Below are 7,946 nucleotides of genomic sequence, written 5' to 3'. Positions count from 1 at the left end.
TCAGGACCCGCCACAACTAGTGTCCGACTTAATTGATCCTTCATCGGCATCTTGGAGAGAGGAGCTGGTCAGACAAGTGTTTGTTCCAGTCGACGCCGAGGCTATCTTGAGAATTCCCCTCTGTACCAAGCAAGTGCATGACTTCTGGGCGTGGTCTGAGAACCCTAGAGGCAGTTTTTCTGTTCGAACATCATACAATATGATCTGTCGGATTAAGAATGGAAGAGAGGCCTGGTTAGAGGAGGAAGAACATACATCTAATCTTCAGGGACAGATGAAAAGCTGGTCGGCATTATGGAAGATGAAACTGCCATCGAAGTTGAAAGTTTTCACCTGGAGGCTTGCTCAGTACTCACTACCCATAGGAGATCTTTTGCAGCATAGAAACATGTCAACTACTAATGTCTGTGGAGTTTGCGGTGCGCAAGATAGCTGGCGTCATTCTTTACTGGACTGCGCTCTATCCAGAAGCACCTGGGCATTGTCGAAGGAGGAGATGGTGCAACATATGGCCATGAATCGAAATGATAATGCAAAGGAGTGGTTATTCTCCATGTTTGAATCATTGCCCAATGATGAGCTTGTAACTATGATTGTCACTCTCTGGGCAATCTGGTCTGCACGGCGGAAAGTTATACATGAAGGAATTTTCCGAACTCCATTTACAACAAATTGCTTCATCTCGAGTTACTTGACGGAGCTGCAGTTCCTGGAAAAGCCGGAGAAAGTAGAGAGGAGTGCACCGGCTCCTAGATCGCCGTTGTCGATTCCTCCTCTAGAATATCACGTGAAGGTGAATGTTGATGCGGCGGTGGCGAGACATGGTGGTTTTGGGACAGCAGCGGCGATATGCCGGGATGGCAACGGGGTGTTTCAAGGGGCGTCGGCTATTCTGTTCAAAAACATTGATGACCCAGAAGTTTTGGAGACTTCGGCAATACGTGAGGGTTTGGCCCTCGCTGATGATCTCTACCTTCACAGAATTTCAGCTGCGTCCGACTGCAAGGTGGCCGTCGAAGCGATCAAGAAGGGAACGTCTGCACAATATGGGGCTGTGGTTCATGAAATCATAGATCGATCTAGAGTTTTTTCTTCTTGTTTGATTAATCACGAGTATAGGACCGCGAATGTCGAGGCTCACAAACTTGCAAAGCACGTGTTATCCCTGGGATTTGGTCGCCATGTCTGGTTAGGCCATCCAGGAAATTTGGATTTCATCCCTGTAAACCTTGTGACGGGTGAATAAAGCTTTGTGAGTTTGTCTACAAAGAAGCTCTCCTCCACGCCGCATCTTGGTAGCTCCACCGCCGAACCACCGCCGCTCACCCCACCCACCCTCCCGGCGTGCGCTCTGGCGAGTAGGACGGCGGTTGCCCCAGGCGCGGCGCGCACAGCGGTGAGATGGGGGCGGATGAACGAGGTGAAGCTCCTCCAACAGTTGGTCCATTACATCGTTCTTGCTGTGGAGGATTTCGGAGATTCCGACCTCGACCTGCAGGGATTGCAGGTATGCCGATACATCGCGTGAGCAATCCATGTTATCATCCGCGGAATCTCATGTTCTTTCGTGGCTTGCTTCAGATTAACCAGCAGTGTCGTTTCATTTAAGCGATTTCGGTATTTATTTTTATTTATGGAGGAAAATAGAGCACAGTACAAGGCTGTGGTTACATGTTTTGGTTACCGGAAACACCGAGTCGTTCTAGTTCATGGTCTTTACGGATGTGCAGTATCAGACAGTGGCATCAGAATTCAGGCATACAAGCGTGAGCCCCAGCCATGGTCTTGAAAGCCTGTCCGAACTCTAACTTTTGCATACCTGAGATGATTGGCAAGTTGGCATCGGCAGTCTGCTGCTTGGCGTCAGTTAGTAGCAAACATTCACAACTCCCAACACATACGCACAGTCAGTCGATCAAAAGCTTAACACTAAGCAGTTACAAGAGATGAAGCACCAATATTTATTTATGCCCATATCCGTCGACATAATTAAGCTCCTCAGTTATAGTCAGGTTTCGAACCCTCTGCTGCCCACGGTGTGCATCTTCTCGTCTCCGTCAGCGCAGAGGACAGAGGGCAGAGGCAGGGGAAGTGGCTGGATTTGGTGAGCAGGGAGCCCACGGTGTGCATCTTCTCGTCTCCGTCGACATAACGTCATTGCCTCCTTCATGCCGTGGAGGTTTTCCGAGATTCAGACCTGCAGGTACGTTGAATTCATCGAGTTAGGATCGCATGTTATCACTGAATTTGATGTGAGAAACGTTAGACACAAGGGATATTCATTATTTACCAGGGCAGGCATGTTTTTGCCGTCATCAAAAAATTGAGATGATGGTATCCACTTATGTGTGATTGAGGAGACCAAGTGGAAATACCACCTTCTCTGCATCGTCTTTCCAACTCCGGGCAGTAATCTATGCTTAAGTATTCGAGGGTTAGCAACCGCTCCAGGAGACCATGCGGGAATTCCTCCATTGCTGGACAATGCCAAATCTTCAATTCCCTAAGAGAAGTGAGGTCACACATCCCATTAGGCAGCTCTTTCAGGCGCCTGCAGCCATCCACACGGAGACTCCTCAACTTGGCTAGATTTCCAAGGTTCAAAGGCAGTGACACCATTCTGGGGCAGTATTCAATCACGAATTCCTCCAGAGACAGTGGAAGGGTCTCCTCCTCAGACGATGTAGTGTTTCCCTCCAGGTTGTCACAATTCTCGATATGCAGAATGCGGAGGCGATCCAAGCAGCGGAGCTCCTCTGCTGGCCAATGGACAAGATCGTTGCATCTTCTAATTGTCAGATCCTCCACGAACAGAAAGCATTTCCATACCATAAGTTGTGTTCTGGACCATCCGGAGCTTGTGACCAAGCTGTTGGCCCCTTCAAGATACAAATTCTTAAGTTTTTCAATAGGTCTTTGACCTAGTCTTTCCTGGGCTTCTAGAGGTAACATCATGAACTTAGTATCATGAGACCAAAACAAGAACTCAGTGAACCAAGAGCCCAAATGGATTCTCCTAAAAACGGAACTGACTGTAGTATTGTGAAATCCAATTATTTGCAACTTTCTAACAATGGGGGTCACTGGAATATTTGGAATTTGGGGCAATTTTCATTTTTTAGCTCTTCAAGCATTGGGAACGCTACCAAACTATCACCACACTCCCCCACAATATTTTCTGCCCATATCTCCAGGCTTGGTAAGGTAATCAATTCCATCCTCTTCAACCCAGGGAAAATTTTCAGAGCGGTATTGTGTTCTCCACCTTCCACATCAAGATTCTTACATAATGTTGTCAAGTTAACCATATTCGTTAAGGACAAAATCTCTAGAGATTCCGAGAGCCATACTACAGGTATACTCTTGCATCTTGGGCAGTCGGAAATTTTGAGTTCTCTCAAGCAGTTAAACATTTGAGGCTTTCTCATCCATTGTGATATTTCTAGGCCACCATATCCACGCATCTCCAACTTTTGGATCTTACGATGAGGTTCTAAACTTTGGAGCACTTCTTCCACATCTGTAGGCACATCATGCATTCCTTTGTCCCAAGAAAACAAAAACTCACTTAGATTGTGCTTCTGACTGAGATTCACTTCTTTTGAATCCTCCCCACTCTTTATTTTGCTCAAATTTAACAGTTCCAACCTATTTCTAAGGTGTTGCAAGTCCTTGAGTTGCTCTATTCCAAGGCTATCTCCAGTATCCACGACAAATGTTGTTAATATGTGAAGGTTGTTCATCAGACCAAAGTTTGGAGACATACTTCCGAGACGTACACAACCAGAAAGGTAAAGATGGATGAGCTTTCTAAATCTTGCCATGTCTTCTGGTAACTGCTGCAACTCCTTGCAATCTATGAGCCTCAGTGTTTGCAGGTTATACAACATACATACTGAATTTGGCAACCTAACGATGTTTGACCCAGATAGATCAAGATACCGTAAATGTTTTGCATTTATGGCCATGCAAATGACAATTGGAGAAGAGGAGCAATGCAACGCTCTTAACGATGTCGATACCTGTAGCAGCTCTTTAAAATACTTGTGTGATTTACTCAAAATATATTCATCCATCCATGATTTTGAAGGAACTAACATAGTGCGGAGGTATGTTCTGCCTTTGCATAATAGGCTGGTTTGTTCCAATTCAGCCTTTGACATTTGCATGTGACAAACACCTTTAAACAATGCTTTCTGATGAGTCAGTTCTTCTATACTTGCACATTCATCGCTGACATCTTTTGCTAGATCATGCATTAAGTCGTGCATTTTACATACTATTGTCTCATATTTTGTGTTATCCCCAAAGAGAACAATGACAGCTGATTTAACTACCACTTTATTATCTTGGAGGAAGGACCTCCAAACTAGCTCATCGAAAATTAATTCTCCTTTCTGTGTTAAATCCATTGTTCCCTCTTCCTGGATAAAGCCATTTGCCATCCATAGTTGGATCAACCTATCCTTTTCCATCTCATAATCCTTGAGGGAAACTGCACAGAATGCAAAACATTGCTTCATTTCAGATGGCAGGTGTTTGTAGCTTAACTTCAGTATGGGCATTATCTCATATTTTCCTCCATCATTATCCCCAATGTTACTCTCTTCGATGGCCTTCCATTCTTGTACCTTTTGCTTCGAACTTAGCAATCCGCCCATTGTCTTGAGAGCAAGAGGCAACCCCCCACATTTATTGACTATACGCCTTCCGATGGTGACTAACTCTGCTTGCTTGTCTGTACCATTGCTAAATGCTCTATTCGAAAAAAAAATCCCAAGAATCTTCTCCACTCAGGAATACGAGCTCATGGGGCTCGATGGTGCACATTACAGAGGCCACTTGCTTGCTTCGACATGTGACCACTATAACACTTCCTGGTCCACCAATAGAACATAATAGTGGCTTTAGGACATCATCCCACATCCTCTTGTTTTCATTCCACACATCATCAAGCACGAGCATAAACCTTTTTTGGCCAATGACTTCCTCAAGTTGCTTTTGTAATAGCTCGACGGTATCAGGCATGCCACATCTTTTATTTACAGCCAACTCAATGATGGATTTCAAAAGAGCAATGGCATCAAAGTTGTCGGACACGTAGTGCCACATCTTCAACTGGAAATGCTGCTGGACCTCTTGGTCATTGTACACCACCTTAGCAATTGTTGTCTTGCCAAGACCTCCCATCCCAAAGATGGGAAGAACTTGCACCTTCCGTTGATCATGCTGGTCCAGCAGCAGCTTCACTACCACCTCCTTATCATCTTCCCTTCCAAAAGATTTTTGTGGACTCATCTAGTTTTGAGTGCGTCTGCCGCCAAGAATGTTGTTGCTCCCCCTTTGGACAGAATTCTCCAGGCCAAGCTTGTTCATCTCCTCAACCAACTTATTGATCTTCTCGAGGACAGTCTTGAGTTTCTTGCTCATTTCAAAACAGAAGAGCAGCGGGCTGCTGTGGGTGATGTAGCTGAGCACCTTACGGGTAGTGGACTTGCCAATTGTAGACTGTCGGCGCAACGCCTCATACTGGAAGTCGTCGAGCACGTCGTTGGCCTCGTAGGCGATGAACTTGAGCTCGTTCATCCAGCTCTTCACATAGTTATTTGTCTCGCTCCTCTCCTCGGCGTTAGCCAGCTTGCACTCGATTGCTAGCAGATGGCGCTCCAGCGTTTGGCGGTCGTCATCGAGACCACACATGCGGGTCATCGTCTCAATGAGTGCGTCTGCCGCCTTGCCGGCCACGCCGCGCACTAGAGGGAGAAGCAGCGTCTCACCCATGATCTTGCAGATTGGAGGAATAAGAAACTGCAGCTTCCAAGATAGCTTAGCTTATATAGCTCTCAGGAAAAAAATAGAACATGTAGAACAACCGAAGAGCAAAACAAGTCTAGAGCATGCACCTCCTCAACAACACCAAGAATTTATCTTGCCCAAATTGGTGATAGAGCAACAATACTGCTGGTCGTTCCGTCGCCCCCTGTGCAGTTCCATGCAAGGCTGCTATGGGATAGAGAGGATGGAATGGAGATAATATCAAGGTGTGGTTGCTGGAGAGAGGATGGAAACAAATGGAGGTAATATCAAGGGATCCAAGAGCTGAGCTGTATATTTAGCTATTTACTGATAATATCAAGGAATCCAAGAGCTGAGCTTTATTTGCAACTATACATCACTATTATTGAATGCATCTATAATTTTCTTCATTAAGTTTGAGTTTATCCTGCAACTGGCAGATACAAACAATTGTATGTACTGTCATCACAGATGACTCCAACCAAATAATGTTCAATCCCCAGGGCCTGCATCATTTTCTAACGTGCAGATAGGACAATAAGGAAGAACATCTGCTGTGAAGAGTGAAGACTGGTTCAGCAGAAATAGGCAAGACATTGTTATCGATCTGCCACTTGTTCTATGGGCGTACTAGCTAGGTGGGAGGCGCGGCACACGGACCCGCTGTATACTGACTGATTCACCAATAGTTAGATGTTTCTGTTTGTCTCTGCAGTGAGTCCAAACCCACACTTCCATTTGACGCTTTTTTATAGTGAACGCTAGCTTGTGACAGACACACATATCAGTCCTGCCTGCCTGATTAGAAGAAGTGTTCACTGGAATACTAGCTATCATTGATTCCATGGAAGAGTTAATTTGGTGATGATTAGTTGTGGGAAACAGCTGAATAAATCTGCTTAGACTGTAGAGTGTTGTAGACTAGTACTGGTGATACAATGCTCCAACTCAAGGAAGGAGAACACACGAGGTCAGATTATTACTGCCATTGTTATGCGCATTGTAGGAATAGAAACAATCTTGTCAGCTCTATGCTATTGCCGTTGTGCCAAAGAAAAATTCTTGGCTTTAAGTTTATCTACCTGAGAAAAGAAAACTTGTTGTTACAGCTCAGACGGATAGATAGAGAGAAGATTCAGTACACTGCTTCCTTCATGCCGTCCGTGGAGGCTTTCAGAAATCCCGACCTGCAGGCAGGTACATGGAGCCATCGCGTGAGCAATCCATGTTATCATCCGCGGATTCTGATGTGCCGATCCATTTCTTTCGTGGCTTGCTTCAGATTAACCAGCAGTGTCGTTTAAGTGATTTCACTATTTATTTTTATTTATGCAGGAAAAACAGAGTGCACATGAAGCTCAGTTGATTTGCCTCCAGCAAGTTGATTATAAGGGTGGTACATACTATGCAAGATGAAAGTCCGACTCATTCATGGTCTCTAATGGATCTGCAGCATGAGACGGTGGCATCAGAATTCAGGCATACATGTGTGTTCCTCTGCCTTTGGTCATGGTCTTGGAAGCCTGTCCGAATTCCAACTTTTGCAAACCTGAAATCATTGGCAAGTTGGCATCGGCAATCTGCTAGGAACCAAAATTGGATGTGCTTGGCGTCAGTTAGCACCAACTGTTCAGAACTCCCACTTTAGCAGTTACAGGAAGTACGTAGTAGAGATGAAGCAACAATATATATTTACGCCCCAGCCGTCGGCGTAATTAAGCACCTTAGTTATAGTCAGGCTTCGAACCTCTGTTGGCGTTTGGTTCAATGGGCCTCTGCTGCCCACGGTGTGCATCTTCTCGTCTCCGTCAGCGCAGAGGGCAGAGGAGCAGAGGCACCTCATCACACATGCGCAGGTTCGGCTCGGCAAGATGCTCGCCGACGCATACATAACCACGCTCTGATGATGATCCAGTACGCAATCTATGTGTGTGCCTGCCTGATTAGAAGAAGTGTTCACTGGAATACTAGCTATCTTTGATTCCATGGAAGAGTTAATTTAGTGATGATTAGTTGTCGACAACAGAACAGATGAATAAATCTGCTCTAGTCTGTCTGTAGTAGTGGTATCAGGATAGTTCATGTTAGGCTCCCAAAGGCTCCAACTCAAGCAAGGAGCAGACACGAGCTCAGATTATTACTGCCATTGT

General features: G+C 45.4%; 1 pseudogene; it reads right to left on the bottom strand.

Annotated features, from left to right (window-relative positions):
• Positions 1–2,247: 2,247 nt before the first annotated feature.
• LOC109765134 (disease resistance protein RGA2-like) lies at positions 2,248–5,781 on the bottom strand (annotated as a pseudogene).
• Between the last annotated feature and the right edge of the window lie 2,165 nt (positions 5,782–7,946).

This window comes from Aegilops tauschii, chromosome 7 (assembly GCF_002575655.3).
Source record: "Aegilops tauschii subsp. strangulata cultivar AL8/78 chromosome 7, Aet v6.0, whole genome shotgun sequence".
Lineage (NCBI taxonomy): Eukaryota > Viridiplantae > Streptophyta > Magnoliopsida > Poales > Poaceae > Aegilops > Aegilops tauschii.
The sequence above is the reverse complement of the archived record's forward strand: the minus strand, read 5'-3'. Positions and strand labels throughout refer to the sequence as shown.